Genomic DNA, 16,960 nt, shown 5'->3' on the forward strand with positions numbered 1-16,960 from the left:
TACTCTCCCTGCAGCTCATCCTTCTGTACATATTGCTGCCTCATTACTTTCCTCTCCTCTTACAAACACATATGAGCTTTTAACTTATCTATACACACTGACCGTAACATCCACAACCTCTTGCCATAAAAAACATTCAGACAAATCCCACAAATGTATTTATATCTCTTTCCTGCTGCTTCTATTAGCTGGTGACATATCTCCAAATCCAGGCCCAACCCACATGCCACACCCACAACGAACTATAAATCCAGCTAACCTTATAAACATTGCGTGCCTCCCTTCACCCTCCAAGTCACTAAAATATGCCTTATGGAAAGCACGCTCTGCCTGCAACAAACTAACATCCATCCATGACCTCTTTATTTCAACTAACCTCAACCTTCTGGCAATAACAGAAACATGGCTAACACAATCAGGCACTGTCTCTCCTGCTGCACTTTCACATGGTACTCTCCCAATCTTTCACATTCACAGTTCTCCCACAGGTACCTTCACTTACATTTACATCATTTGAAGTACATTCTATCAGGACTTTCACCCCTTTCTCTCTGCGAGTTGTTGCTATCTATCGCTCACCTGGGACACCGCAACAATTTCTGGAACACTTTTCAGCCTGGCTCCCTCACTTCCTATCCTCAGACATCTCCACCATCATTATGAGTGATTTCAATATCCCCAATGACAGTCCACAATCTCCTCATGCCTCCAAACTACTCTCTCTAACCTCCTCTCTTGGCCTCTCCCAATGGACTGACTCCTCTACTCATAAGGAGGGCCACTGCCTTGATCTTGTATTTACCAGACTATGCTCGGTTTCTGATTTCACTAATGCTCCTTTCCCTCTCTCAGATCACAATCTTATAACCTGCACATTTTCCTCCATTACATCAACCTCAATGTCAGTGAAATCAACCAAACCTCTTAAAACCCGCAGAAATATTAATGCAATTAACTTTCTACAACTATCTACCTCTCTACAACAACGACTCTCACCAATTTCTGCATTCACTTCTCCTGAGACTGCTGCATCACACCTAAACCAGATTCTAGTAAAAGCCCTCGATGAAGTAGCTCCAGCTACCCATCACACACCATGTAGACTTAGACGTCAACCGTGGCATTCTAATTTAACAAGGCATCTACAAAAACTCTCACGTAAAGTAGAACGTCAGTGGCGAAAGTCTCGCACTCCACGTGACTTCCTCACATATAAGTCTATCTACAACTCTTATCGTACTGCTCTGGACACTGCCAAACAAACATATTTCCAATCTCTTATCTCTGCTCAAGCCTCTAACCCCTAGCGACTTTTTAATACATTTAAACTGCTTCTTACCCCTCCCTCACCCAAGCCACCTGCTACTATCTGTGCACAAGATCTTGCCTCCTATTTCAAGGACAAGATTGATAATATCCGAAATGAAATGTTATTCTCTTCCTCAGCTAGTGACCTACTCAATTCCCTACCTGAACCCTCTGGCACATTCTCTTAATTTGACCCCACAAATGAAGATGAAGTATCTACACTCTTCTCATCCTCCTACTGTATTACCTCTCCTCTATATCGTATACCCTCACAAATTAGTAAAGCTCTGTCTCCTGTGCTCATCCCAACCCTAACTAAAATCTGTAATCTCTCTCTTTCTACTGGCATCTTTCCATCACTGTTCAAGCATGCAGTGATTACTCCCATTCTGAAAAAACAAAATTCTGACCCTAACACTCTCTCAAATTACCGTCCTATCTCCCAGCTCCCGTGCCCCTCCAAGCTACTGAGAAACTTGTCTACACCCGCCTCACACACTTTCTTAATACCCACAACTTATTGGACCCACTTCAGTCTGGCTTTCGTTCCCAGCACTCTACAGAGACAGCACTGACTAAGGTAGTAAATGATTTGGTCACTGCCAAGGCTAATGGCCATTACTCACTCCTAATTCTTCTAGATATCTCTGCTGCTTTTGACACTGCTGACCACTCTCTTCTCAAACAAACATTACAATCCCTAGGTCTTAAGGACACAGCTCTTTCTTGGTTCTCTTCCTACCTATCTGATCGCTCTTTTTCTGTTCGCTTTTCTGATTCTGCCTCCTCTTCGCTACCTCTATCAGTTGGAGTACCGCAAGGCTCTGTCTTAGGTCCTTTGCTATTCTCAATCTATACCACCTCTCTTGGCAAACTAATCCACTCTTTTGGATTTCAGTACCATCTGTATGTGGATGATACTCAAATCTACCTATCCTCTCCAGATTTATCATCATCTGTATTGGTCCGTGTCACTGAATGTATTTCTGCCATTTCATCTTGGATGTCATCTCGCTACCTGAAACTTAATATTTCTAAAACAGAATTAATTATATTTCCACTGGCCAATAACAGTTACCAATCTGATCTCTTTATCACTGTTGATAACTCAACAATCCACCCCACCCCACAAGCTCGCTGCCTTGGTGTCATCCTTGATTCTGAACTGTCCTTTGTTCCCCACATTCAGTCTGTCTCAGAATCATGTTACATACATCTAAACAACATATACAAAATTCAACCATATCTCACACAAGACACTGCAAAAACTCTAATCCATGCACTCATTATTTCCTGCATTGACTATTGCAATAGTCTCCTTAGTGGTCTTCCCAAAAACAGGCTATCGCCATTACAATCCATTATGAATGCAGCTGCGAGGCTTATCTTCCTTGCCAAACGTTCATCATCTGCTGCCCCACTCTGTCAGTCCCTCCATTGGCTGCCGGTTTTCTACCGTATTCAATACAAAATACTGTTACTTACACATAAGGCCATTTACCCAATTACACCAACATACATCTCTTCACTCATCTCAAAATATCTTCCAACCCGACATCTCCGCTCAGCACAAGATCTGCGTCTCTCATCCCCGCGCATTACTTGCTCCCATTTACGGTTACAGGACTTTCTTCGGGCTGCACCCACTCTATGGAATGCCTTACCACGCACAATAAGACTTACCTCTAGTCTTCAATCCTTCAAGTGTTCCCTGAAAACTCACCTCTTCAGACAAACTTATCAGATTCCAGAACTGACCACATAACCTTCATAGCTTCCATGTCTTATTACATCCCCTCTCACAGTCCACACAGAACCTCACATATTGTCTTTCCTTCACATACTCCTGACATTTGGCCGACATTCCTGTGTTACTGGATCATGCAGCCCACCAAGAAACTCTGCATTCTGGCCAGACCAAATTGCAATATATAGCACCTATCCTTGTGTATCAATGCCTATTTCCCTATAGATTGTAAGCTTGCAAGCAGGGCCCTCTTACCTCTGTCTGTCTGTTATTACACTGTTTTGTTCTATAAATGTTTCCAATTGTAAAGCGCAACGGAATATGCTGCGTTATACAAGCAACTGTTAATAAACAAATCTCTAGCACCTAGCATAGGAATGGCGCACGTGCCAATAGTAACGATGGCGGTTGCGGCCATGGACAGAAAAACAGTGGGTGTGTGGCTTCCCGATTTAATGCTTACATTAGCATAATGTAATGAATCTGACTTTCGCAGTTTTCTGCAATTACAGCCACTTTGCATCCTACTCAGGTCAGTCATCATATTAAAGTTTTCATAGAAAAATTGATCGCCTACTGTATGCATAATTTACAATATTTTGGCCTCTTTGAAGATGTAGTTAGAACCTGCAACTTCTGGTCTTAAATCTGAACACTTATAAACTATTGCTAGCCGCTATCCAGTCTTATGCTACATTAATACTTATAAAGGTTAGGCTACAGTAAACTGTAAAAGTCATCAATAAAAATTAATAAAATCAAAATTATAGGCGACATTTATGCAATGTGGCGTACAGAAAAAAGTTGCTGTAACTTATCACAACCAATTAGATTTTATAATTTGATTTAGGGTGTTCTATGTGTCTAAGCGCTCAAAGACCTAGTTCTCTTGCGGCGGGAGCAGCTGCAGGTGCGTGAGGTAACCAACCTCGGTATAAAGTATTATTGGAGATATTGTTGTACCTCTGCGCTCAACCTTATAGTGTATATCTATATGCAGAATAACTACTTGTAGTCAGTGTTTATTCGTACAGTATTATGTTTTTTAAAATATAGGTATTAACAAAAATCTAAAAATTTGATGCACCTTGCAATAGTTGTAGGCACGTTGTGGTCAAGTGCGTGTTTTTTATTGCCGGCCAGCTGATGATCTTTAGATGTGAACCCACATAACGGGACAGGTATTGTATGTACAAAATTAACAACAGAGGGAGGGAGTGAATGGTTGTGTATGATAGACAGGGACGAGGTGATATACAGTGGGGGAATAGGAAGGGGGGTATTGTAAAAAATCAATAATAAATTGGAGACAAAGTATTGAAAAATATAGAAAAATTAAGAAAAATTATAAAACAAATATGGAAAAAATAAAACCTGGAGATGTAGACGTGATATGATATCTGTTTTGACAGAGTTTATACTTGTCCTGTAAGTTCTTGGTGATCGTATATTTACAACTTTCTTATACTCTCACCCTGTGATCAGCACGCTAATTGGAGCCCTTCACCCTGTGATCAGCACGCTGCCTGGAGGCTGGAACCCTGTGATCAGCACACTGCCTGGAGGCTGGAGCCCTGTGATCAGCACCCTGCCTGGAGGCTGGAGCCCTGTGATCAGCACGCTGCCTGGAGGCTGGAGCCCTGTGATCAGCACGCTGCCTGGAGGCTGGAGCCCTGAGATCAGCACGCTGCCTGGAGGCTGGAGCCCTGTGATCAGCACGCTGCCTGGAGGCTGGAGCCCTGTGATCAGCACGCTGCCTGGAGGCTGGAGCCCTGTGATCAGCACGCTCCCTGGAGGTTGGAGCCCTGTGATCAGCACGCTGCCTGGAGGCTGGAGCCCTGTGATCAGCACGCTGCCTGGAGGCTGGAGCCCTTTGATCAGCACGCTGCCTGGAGGCCTTCCGGAAATGCAGCAGCTGTGACATCTCTAATTCTATAATTTGCCTGGTACTATTGGAAGGAATAACAGAAAATCTCTGGTTGTTTCTTATGGATTACTGTACTTCACTTAACTTACACTCCGTGACATATGTATCCTTCTAGGCCAGATCACCTTCTTGGTGGTTGGAATACAATATTGAGAGCCCCTTTACTGGTGGCTGTAAAAGGTGCAGATGTGGTTTGTGGTGTCGAAGCTGGATAATTGGCTGAGACAAGATCAGTTTAAAATTGAATCGCGGCGACGCCATCTTGCGACTGGCCGCAAGACGCCATCTTGGAAATTAAATCGCAAGACGCCATTTTGCGAATAGCCGCCCCAGCGTCATTTTAGATAAACTCAAAATTAAGTACATATGGCGATATTACTAATAGCATCATGTGATTGCATCTTTCATCGTTTCTCATATACACATTAATACGCACAATTGCGCTGTTAACTAGTCGCATATTAGCGAATGCATAAGACCCTATATGAAAACGCTGTGTAGTAGCTAAATGCGCACGCATCTGTCCCCAGTTAATTAGCGTCTTTATATATCACCCCGCATGCTTACACATTACATATTCACATAAAATGTTTAATAAGCTTTAAGGCAGGGGCGGATTGGGCCGCCGGGATGCCGGGCTGGTTCCCGCTGGGCCGGTCCCTACTATGGCTGGCCACCCTCCTACTTTACAGTAGTCTAGCTTCTGCGCATGCGCAGAAGCTTGCTAATTGAAAAAAAAATGGCCGACAGGGGAGCTGCTGCGCATGCCCGGCAGCAGCTCCTCCCATAAGCCTTTGCGGAGCTTGTCAGTCACAGCTGACAGCTCCGCCTCCAGCCCCTCCACGCAGCCCGGCCTCACTCTGTGCATGCTGCAACAAGCAGTGACGCCGTCGGAGGGCAAAGACACAAGCAGCGGGCAGCCAGAGGAGCAGCAGGTAAGTGTTGGCTGTGGGGGGGAGATGGGAGGGGAGGGGGAGCTGACAACGCGGGGGGGTTGAGCTAAAGATGGAGGACTGGGGGGGTGAGCTAAAGATGGAGGACTGGGGGGGTGAGCTAAAGATGCAGGGCTGGGGGGGTGAGCTAAAGATGCAGGGCTGGGGGGGTGAGCTAAAGATGCAGGGCTGGGGGGGTGAGCTAAAGATGCAGGGCTGGGGGGGTGAGCTAAAGATGCAGGGCTGGGGGGGTGAGCTAAAGATGCAGGGCTGGGGGTGGTGAGCTAAAGATGCAGGGCTGGGGGGGTGAGCTAAAGATGCAGGGCTGGGGGGTGAGCTAAAGATGCAGGGCTGGGGGGGTGAGCTAAAGATGCAGGGCTGGGGGGGGTGAGCTAAAGATGCAGGGCTGGGAGTGGTGAGCTAAAGATACAGGGCTGGGGGGGTGAGCTAAAGATGCAGGGCTGGGGGGGTGAGCTAAAGATGCAGGGCTGGGGGGGTGAGCTAAAGATGCAGGGCTGGGGGGGAGCTAAAGATGCAGGGCTGGGGGGGTTGGTGCTGACACAGGGGCTGGGGAATAATGCTGAGACACACAGGGGCTCTGGGAATGAGGATGAGATACACAAGGGCTGGGGGGGGGAAATGAGGCTGAGAGACAAACTGGTGCTGGAGAATAAGGCTGAGAGAGACACTGAGGCTTGGGGAATGAGGCTGACACACAATGGGGCTGGGTGAATGGGGCCAAGAGATACACACTGGGGAATGGGGCTGAGATACACTGGGACTGGGGAAAAGGGACAGAGAGACACACTTGGACTGGGGAAATGGTTAGATCTATAATATGCACACGTGACCCATCATCAAAGGGAGAGGATGATAAAGGGGGGCCAAAAGTGTCCCCTCGCTGCGCTCTTCATGTTTCGGGCACAGTGGCTTGCTGCGCTCGCCACAAAAATTTATTCCCCCTCTATGCCCATGTGGATGGTAACACAGGAGCATTCTGGCTCTCCTGCAGCGGTCACGTGAATGCAAAGTCACAGAGGTCCTTTCTCACACACTGGAGCTGGAGGAATAGGACTGAGAGGCACACTGGTGCTGGGGGAATGAGTCTGAGACACACTGGGCCTGGAGGAATGAGGATGAGAGCCACAGGTGGGCCTGGGGATGGAGAGACATGGGGGTCCTGGAGAGAGAAACCACCATATAGGTAAGAAAAGACTTTCAAACTAACTGGCCTGTACCTAGTGTAGAGGGATGGGGGACCCCAAATAAAAGGGTATCATTCACCCAGTTTTCTGTTGCCGGCCCTGCTCCCCACAGTGGCTTGCAAAAGCAGCTCCAGGCCCTAAGACGAGGGAGTATCCTGCCCTCCTCCACAGACTCCGCCCTTTCAACAGACCCACCTCCTCAACACACCTGCCCCCTTTAGGGCTGCTTCCAGAAATTTCCCGGGCTGGTTTTCCATCCCAATCCGCCCCTGCTTTAAGGTATAAGATTTAAGTTTGCCCAGTTAGTATAAATGCTGTGAAATAAAGATTATTTGGTAACTAAGGTTTTATACATGCTAAGTAAGCCGTGTTTGGTTTTGTACTGATGCGTACTCTTTCCACAGTATTCCGGTATTATCGGTGGGGAGATCGCATCATGCATTCTCGACTTATGGACCGCAGAGACTTCAAGCAACAAAATGTATATAATATGAACAACTGTTAGGATGTTGCATGTGGCCGGAATCTAGGGACCCTCAGTTGTTGAAGGCTGGGTTGTGTCTATTTGAATCAGCCTGTTAAATGCTCCGTAACAGATGTATCCCTCTTGGGAACCAATGACATCATCAACAAACATCTCTATTGTTTTGTCTATTCCTGGGGGGTATAAATATGTGTGCTCAAACGCTGGGTAGTTAGTCTTCGTGCTGAATGCTGATAGACGAGGGGTTTCTTGCTGATGCCTAACATCTGGTCCGGAAGCGCTGCGTATGTATACTGTACTTGGGTCTGTATAATTCCTTTGCGCCGAATTGTGGACCTGATTCAGACCCGGACGCAAGTGGCCGTTCGCTCATCCACCGTAAGAGCGAAAAAATTTCAATTTAAGCGCTCGCTCGTATGTTCGCTCGTAGCTAACCTTCCGCCCCATATTCTCCCAACCCCTCCTCTAGCTAGCGAGCGTTCAAAATAGCGAACGTCCGTCTCCTCTTTGGTTGCATTGAGCGCTCGCACAAGTCAATACTGGAAGTGGCCCTGTCAGTTTTCGATTGCCTGCTATTTCATTCTGCAAACATACTTGAATCGATTACTGGCAATCACTATATTAATTACCTTAATTGTTATTCACATGTTTGCAATCGTGGCTTTTTTTTCACTGTCAATAAACTTTATTCTTGTTAGTGTGTGTCATTTCTTCCGCAGAATACGTACGGTTTGACCAAGGGGATGGTTTTTCGAAATTAATAATTTATTAGAATGCTGGTATTGTTTTGCGTTTTTTTTTAATAGGAATATTTAAATACTTTAATTTTGTTATTTAAATTAGCTTACGCATGTCACTGCATCAAGCCTATCATAACTCACATTATATTTGTGTGGGTGTAGGTCACATGACTCATACTATAACCAATAAAATTGTTCCTGTTAGGTTACAAAGTACATTAGCCAATCAACTTTTTTCTAGGACCTTTATTAAAACTGTTTTGTGTAAAAAAAATCATTGCCATCATGAGAGCCGCCACTTTTTGTCGCCGTGAACTCCTGGTCCTCACTGAAGTGATGGACCAGAGAATCACAAATTACCCGTGCCCCACCACTAACCTCCGCAAGCGGCTGGCCTACGCGGAGGTGCAGCGCCGCCTGCGTTCGATCGGCTACCGCAGAAATATCGGCCAACTTGAAAGAAGGTGGTCCGATCTGAGGTGCAGATCCCCACGCCTGCTGGCCCGTTTGCGTCTCCAAATAGTTCATAGTAAGTGTTTCTGTGTATGGTTATTTTTTTATTTGTGTTTTTGTATTCTCATACCTGCGTGTGCATGTTTACAGTATAGCCCTGTTTGTTTTTGTATTCTCATACTTGCGTGTGCATGTTTACAGTATAGCCCTGTTTGTTTTATTTGGACATACTTGCGTGTGCATGTTTACAGTATAGCCCTGTTTGTTTTTGGATTCTCATACTTGCGTGTGCATGTTTACAGTATAGCCCTGTTTGTTTTTGTATTCTCATACCTGCGTGTGCATGTTTACAGTATAGCCCTGTTTGTTTTTGGATTCTCATACTTGCGTGTGCATGTTTACAGTATAGCCCTGTTTGTTTTATTTGGACATACTTGCGTGTGCTTGTTTACAGTATAGCCCTGTTTGTGTACAAATGTTTGGGTTAAAATCAAAAGACTAAAAGGCAAATTGTAATTACTCATGTTTTTCGCCATCATTTAGGGGCAGAGCGGAGACTCACACGGCGCAGACGTGTGTCTCGACCCCTATCCCCCACTCCCACCCAAACATCCTCTGCCCACTCTGCCCCAAATTCCCCCTCCACCCCAGACCTTGCCGCCCGTCAGTCCCCTCCCTCTCCTGACATTAACATCCCTCCAACTTCCCCCTCCACTCCAACCCCCCCTCTATTTTCCTCACCCTCCACTTTATCCCACATTACCTCTCCTCCTTCCCTCAGTCACTGGCTCATCTCTGATGAGGCGGAATTCGGGGCTCCAGGCCCAGTCAGCAATGTTCCCGGTATGTTTACCTTTTAAACTATGGTTTTTGGTTATGTTTCTGTTATTTTGGTTGATGTTGTCCTTTTGCCTGTGCAGTTCAAAATAGTAAAGTAGTTCCAAAGTTTTTTAAATATATCTTTGTGAAACAATGTCAAGGATGTTTTCCCCTTACACATATGACACATGTCCAAACACTAACACTTGTTTATTTCTTGTTTACGCTACCAAGAAATGTCTTAGTTTTTTTTTTTTTTTTTTAATGATTTTCTTTTAGTCTTTTTGGGACCTATTTGTTTTAAAGCTTTTCTTTTTGCATTCCATTTGTTTTGGACATGTTTTGGTAACTGTTTTATTTTTTTGGTATAGTCTGAAATTTTGGTTGGTTGTTATAATCTAAATGAAGGTGTCATTTTAGTAATCCGCACATTTTTTAAACCCACAGAAGAACAGAGGCGTAACGAGGTAGCAGGATTACTCGAGATAGGGGGGCATGTCATTGCCATGCTGGTGGCAATGGACCATCTTTTGGCCATCCTGCGCCACTAATTTTTTTCAATTTACCCAAAAAAAACCCCTAAAAATAAAGTTTATTTTTATTTATTTAAGTCTCATTCCTTGTCTGTAAATCTTAGATTGTTGAACCTTACATAAGTCTGCTATTTGTCCCTGAGTTTTTAAGTATTGTACATCTGTTTGAAGAAAGCTCAAGTAAGTATGTAAGCATGCACATTAAACACATAACAATACCAATAGGTTTGTAGAATTAACCTTCAAAAGAGATTATTTTTTTGGGGGGGTAATGTAAAAATTAAAGATACCTGCTTAGGCCTAGAATGTACAACATACTGATTCAGCATAATACCTTTGGGGTTTGTTTTGAGCAACAAAGCAGGGTACTAAAGATTACAAATTAAGAAATTACAGTATTAGGCATTAAGCAACTTTGCATTTTTTGAAACAGGTTACACTTGGTTGTAATTGACGATGGAAATGGTTGGGTAACGTAAAAAATAAATTTAATGGGCACAAATAATAAACACCAAGTGAATTGACACAATAAATTCAAACATTGCAAACACACACACAAAAGTCCAAAAATCACCCAAACCCACAAAAAAAAAATCAGGAACTGTTTGAAGAAGTAGCATGCCAACATGAATCCACAAATGAGGAGAAGAAATCAGTGTTCCCGAAGTTATATTAAATGTGTCCACATAAAGTCATTTTTGTGGATCAGGTAGTATGCATGGATTTGTATGGTCATTTTAGGGAATAAAACAAAAAAAAAAAACAAGTTAAAAGTGTACATTAAAATATTACATGTCTACATTGTGTCAATTAAATAAATTTGTTGAAATAATTACCTAAAAAGTCTTGCAACAACTTGATCGCGTATGGCCCCCCCACATACTGACCTCCGACCAACCTCGGGGGGGCCGTCCTCAGGCAAGGCATCCTCTGGCTGCATTGGGACACCACTCCTTATGGAAATGTTGTGAAAAATCCCACACAGGACCAAAATTTTGGAAACCATAGTCGGCAAATACATGAGGTCGCCACCAGAGCGGTGGAGGCATCTTAATCGGCCTTTTAAAAGGCCGATACAGCGCTCCACCACCTGCCTGGTGGCTGTAAGTGCAGAATTATACTAACTTTGTGGCCCTGGTGTGGGAGCCAAATAAGGAGTGAGCAGCCAGGGCGTGCAAGGGTAACCACTGTCTCCTGTGAAAAAATATAAAAAAACATCAGGACCATTGTGTACCAAGCTTTGCATTGGTTTAAACAGAAGGTGTCAACTTACCCAGAAGCCACGCATCACCAGCTTGTAGGTTGTTTAATTTGTGCCAAATCCCTGATTGCCGGATGACGAAGAAATCATGTGCACTGCCTGGGAATTTGGCATTCAGGGACAGGATCTGGAGGGAGGCATCACATACCACCATTACATTCATCGAGTGAAAGTGCTTTCGGTTCCTAAATATAACCTCCAGCCTTGCTGGAGGCTGAAGTGGTATGTGAGTGCCATCCACAACCCCTATGATGTGTGGGAAGCCAGCAATTTGGTAAAAATTAGCCTTCACCACATTAAGGGAACCCATATCCAATGGCATTTTAATAAAATGATAGAGGTGTTTAAAAAGTGCCTCCATCACTGCCCTCAGGATCCTTGAAAAGGATATTCCTGCCACTATTCCGACGGTGGTTTGAAAGGATCCTGAGGCATAAAAATGTAACATCGACATTAATTGCGTAAGTGGTGGTATTGCTGTAGGACTGTCAATTTGCCGTTCAAGATCACTCTCTATTAATGAGAGAGTGTCTATGATGATTTGGGACGGAAGACGGTATCGCCTTAACACCTCATCATCTGGCATTCCAAAAAGGGTGATACGTGTTCTATATATCTGGGGCCTTGCACGCCTACGAGGCCTACGCCTGGGACGAAGTTGAGGTTGGTCGGGTTCTGGAACCATGGCCAATATAATACGACCAACATCAACCTGAAATGTTAAGCCAGGTAGTTATTGTTTTTGACAAATGTGTTCAGAAAAATATACTTATCTTTTCAAAGCAAACCAAAGATTCTTACAGGCCTGGGTCGTGTCATGTGAAAAGAAACCTACATTACAAAAGACGAAAATATTGTTTAGATTAATTTTAAAAACTAGGAATTAAGCCAAATCTAGTTGTGGAAAATTTAGAGAAGGGAACACACATTAGTTCGCAAAATAGTACGCTACATATAAAGTTAAGACATGATTTTACACTGGAAAGAACACACATTAGTTTGCAAAATAGTACGCTACATATAAAGTTAAGACATGATTTTACACTGAAAAGAACACACATTAGTTCGCAAAATAGTACGCTACATATAAAGTTAAGACATGATTTTACACTTAAAAGTACACACATTAGTTCGCAAAATAGTACGCTACATATAAATTAAGACATGATTATACACTGAAAAGAACACACATTAGTTCGCAAAATAGTACGCTACATATAGAGTTAAGACATGATTTTACACTGAAAAATACACACATTAGTTCGCAAAATAGTACGCTACATATAAAATTAAGACATAATTATACACTGAAAAGAACACACATTAGTTCGCAAAATAGTATGCTACATATAGAGTTAAGACATGATTTACACTGAGAAGAACACACATTAGTTCGCAAAATAGTACGCTACATATAAAGTTAAGACATGATTTTACACTGAAAAGAACACACATTAGTTCGCAAAATAGTACGCTACATATAGAGTTAAGACATGATTTTACACTGAGAAGAACACACATTAGTTCGCAAAATAGTACGCTACATATAAAGTTAAGACATGATTTTACACTGAAAAGAACACACATTAGTTCGCAAAATAGTACGCTACATATAGAGTTAAGACATGATTTTACACTGAAAAGAACACACATTAGTTCGCAAAATAGTACGCTACATATAAAGTTAAGACATGATATTACACTGAAAAGAACACACATTAGTTCGCAAAATAGTACGCTACATATAGAGTTAAGACATGATTTTACACTGAAAAGAACACACATTACTTAATGAAACATATGCTAAGACCAACACATCGAATTTGTTAATTCTTAAAACCAAAAACACCAAAAACAGACAAATATCCCAAAGTTAGAAAAGGTCACTTGGTCACTGCCAAAATAACTGAAAAAAAAAAAATTAAAAAAATTAAATGTAAACTATTTATTATTACATTTTTAGGTGAATTGTGGAAATACTCAAAAATATAACTAAAAATAGTTAAAAAAAACGCAAAAATGCTAACGTAAAGAAACAAAGTAAGAAAAAAAACAAACGTCAAAAAGATACAAACTACTCCTTCCAGAAACCAGCAAAGCACGAACAAACCACTACACCGAAAAACCTCCAACAATCCATTAGTTCGCAAAATAGTACGCTACATATAAAGTTAAGACATGATTTTACACTGAAAAGAACACACATTAGTTCGCAAAATAGTACGCTACATATAGAGTTAAGACATGATTTTACACTGAGAAGAACACACATTAGTTCGCAAAATAGTACGCTACATATAAAGTTAAGACATGATTTTACACTGAAAAGAACACACATTAGTTCGCAAAATAGTACGCTACATATAGAGTTAAGACATGATTTTACACTGAAAAGAACACACATTAGTTCGCAAAATAGTACGCTACATATAAAGTTAAGACATGATATTACACTGAAAAGAACACACATTAGTTCGCAAAATAGTACGCTACATATAGAGTTAAGACATGATTTTACACTGAAAAGAACACACATTACTTAATGAAACATATGCTAAGACCAACACATCGAATTTGTTAATTCTTAAAACCAAAAACACCAAAAACAGACAAATATCCCAAAGTTAGAAAAGGTCACTTGGTCACTGCCAAAATAACTGAAAAAAAAAAAATTAAAAAAATTAAATGTAAACTATTTATTATTACATTTTTAGGTGAATTGTGGAAATACTCAAAAATATAACTAAAAATAGTTTAAAAAAAAATGCAAAAATGCTAACGTAAAGAAACAAAGTAAGAAAAAAAACAAACGTCAAAAAGATACAAACTACTCCTTCCAGAAACCAGCAAAGCACGAACAAACCACTACACCGAAAAACCTCCAACAATCCAAAAATGCCACCTCGAATGGAGTCACACCAAGCCATAAATAGGCTTTATTTTCCCGCTCAAATTAAGGACGGACAATAGGAGCTCACAAGGAATGATGTGGCCGAATAATGCTGACGCATGTCTAAAAACGTCACTGATGACCTAAATCGGTCTGCTACATTGCGAAAACACAATGAGTACAGAGCAGCAAAGTACTAGCCAAGATGCGCCATGTAAGTATTTTCAAAATTATGTGAAAATGCCTATGTTTAACATTACATTTGGAAACATTTAACTTTTTAATATTTTCTGCCATTTAAAAAAAGGTGTGGAGGATGCCATGGAAGAGGCTGTTGGGCCTAGTAGGCAAACTAGGGCCAAAAAGAAAAGACAGCCACAATTCACAAGGAAGGAGATGGAGGTTTTGGTCCAAATGTGCAATGACAACCTGGCACAGGCACCAAGGAATATGGGTGCAACCCAGAGATGGAAACTGTGGGACGACATAGCCAGTGCTGTCAATGGTGTGGGTGAGTTTGAACGTTCAACCCGGGAGGTCAAACGCCGGTACGTCAAAACTACATTTGATTCAAAAATGGTTACAGGTCCAAATACTGCAGTAATAATGCCTACTTTTTAACCAACAGATGGAGTGACTTCAAATATCGGCTTAAACAAAAAATGGCTGATAGGGCTAGGCATGCAGGGGGAACAGGTGGGGGTCCCACCCCTGTGTCACTTGAGCTCACAGATTTGGAGGAGCTGGCCCAGGGGTGTGTGCAGGATGAGGAGGTGTTTGGCGTGTCGAACATGGATACCGATATGCCAGACTTTGCGGCTCCTCATGTTGCCCCAGGTAAATGTTTTAATGTTAACAACTCAGAAATGTGTTTAGTAAAATATCTAGATTATAATTTTACTCTTTTCTCTTTTTTCTCACAGAGACACAGGCGGAGTCTGCTCCAGAGGTGAGCTTTGGCCGCAGAATTTCTTCTGGCTCTGCAGGGGAGGAAGCAGTAGATCCAGCTGGGGACCCTGTGTCAGACAGTCAAGGGCATTCCCCCTCGCAGGCAGTGGCCCTCCTCACTGATCTCAATTTTAAATCGGATCAGCACACCGAGATTCTGCTGAGGGTGGCGGACGCCCTGGAGCAAAGTACTGCGGCCAACGTGACCATTGCTAAGGCCATGGCGGAAAATACTGGGGCCAACGTGCGAATAGCAAATGCCCTGGAGCAGCTCATTCGCCAGCACATGTTGGAGCCGGCCTCCCTTCCTGCCGGAACATCAGGACCCTCCACCTCTGGCACAACAACTGCCATCCCTCCAAATGTGCCTAGCCCTAGGCCTAGTCCAGAGGCCACAACATCTGCCTCTGGCCAGGCTAGCCAAAGGACTTCCTGGACCCGTTCAGGCTCCCTCCAACCCCCGGCCAAACGGCCTAAAAGGCGATGACAGCACTGGCTAATATCCCCACAATCCATCTCTGTGTTTGCCCCATATTCCTGCATGCCAAAAACCTCCCTCTCCTTTCTTGTGAATTCTTTTTATTTGTTTTATTTGTGTTCAAATGCCACTTATTTTGTTGGTGTGTGGCCAAAATGATTTCTACATTTTGTTCCCTGAAACAAAATATGTTTACTTTAAAAATAAAAAATAAAAATTAAAATTAGTAAACTTTGGAACCAAATTTGCAAAATTCTATTGTTGATTTATTCACAAACTGGTTAAAAGGTAATCCCTCTAACAAACTTACAAACAATACAATGGAAATAGAAACATTTAATATTTTGTTACAAAAAACAAAGGTTAAAAACAATTTATGAGTTTTAATTAACAATTATCCAAAAACAAAAGGACGATTGGTTTCTTTGTCAAAAAATAAAAATGTTAAAAACCAAACATGCTTACAATATTGTTTGCCTAAAAAATAAACACTTACAAATATGTAAAAAGCACACAAAAAACACAAACATTTGTTAGCTAATTGATTGTATGCCCCAGAAATTAGCAGCTGAGTAGTTCACCTGCGTTCGGTTTTTAGCTACTAAAAAAGGTCTATTTGCTAAACACCTTACAAGCTGTTTAGAAATTAAAAGTTAATTGTTTTTGTTGCCTCACTTGATTAATCGCAACACCATCGATGAGTCCAGGGAAGTACGAAGAGACCATCATCACTGCGGTAGACTATACCAGACCACAAGCTGAGCGAGCAGTCTTAATGGAAATTGGATCACACAGTGACGTGTGCAAAATAGCGTCCACATTGGACGTTCGCACAAGATAATACATGTACGCCCAAAAAACGCCTTGCCACGCCTGCGTTTTCTCATCTCCACCCCCGTTACCACCCATAAACGGGACATTCTGTCAATCAAATGACATAGGTCACTTCCTGTTCGCTGTGTATACGAGCGAACGAAAAATGACCGCAATGATCCGGCCGCACATGCTCAATGAGAACCGGACGCATGCGTGGTTTAAAACAATCGAATGCGTACGAGCGAACGGCTGATAGCGTCTGGCTCTGAATGAGGTCCTGTGTCTGGATCAATAGCGTGTAACTGACTGTACTTTTTAATGAATAATACTTGTGCTTTGGAACCACAGATTCCAGGTCTTAAGTCTTTATTTACTGTATGACTGCGTACGCAAATTAGCGTCATCCTTAGAGGTTTATA

The sequence above is a fragment of the Taudactylus pleione genome, unplaced genomic scaffold (assembly GCF_031769625.1).
Source record: "Taudactylus pleione unplaced genomic scaffold, aTauple2 ptg000043l, whole genome shotgun sequence".
Classification (NCBI taxonomy): Eukaryota; Metazoa; Chordata; class Amphibia; order Anura; family Myobatrachidae; genus Taudactylus; species Taudactylus pleione.